Raw genomic sequence first — 271 nt, 5'->3', positions numbered from 1 at the left:
GTTCCTGTACTGACCTAGAGCAGAGCGCTGTGCGAGGGAGAACGGTGACACCGCGGGGACGCAAACCCAGAAATCCACCGTTCCGTAGGTCTGTCCTCGGATCTCATTATTCATTTATATCAAATCTTCTAATCGGAGATCCCGCCAGGAGACAGAACTTCCTGCCGCAGCCTGACAACTATAAGCCACTGAACCGCAGCGTTGTCAGCCTGCCGCCTGCGCCCCTTCAGTTGACTGTCGGGCTGCTTGTTGGGTCTATTGGAGAGGAAAC

This window comes from Nanorana parkeri, unplaced genomic scaffold, assembly GCF_000935625.1.
Source record: "Nanorana parkeri isolate BGI_ZX_2015 unplaced genomic scaffold, ASM93562v1 scaffold2513, whole genome shotgun sequence".
NCBI classification, from domain to species: Eukaryota; Metazoa; Chordata; class Amphibia; order Anura; family Dicroglossidae; genus Nanorana; species Nanorana parkeri.
This window is presented reverse-complemented; position numbering follows the sequence as displayed.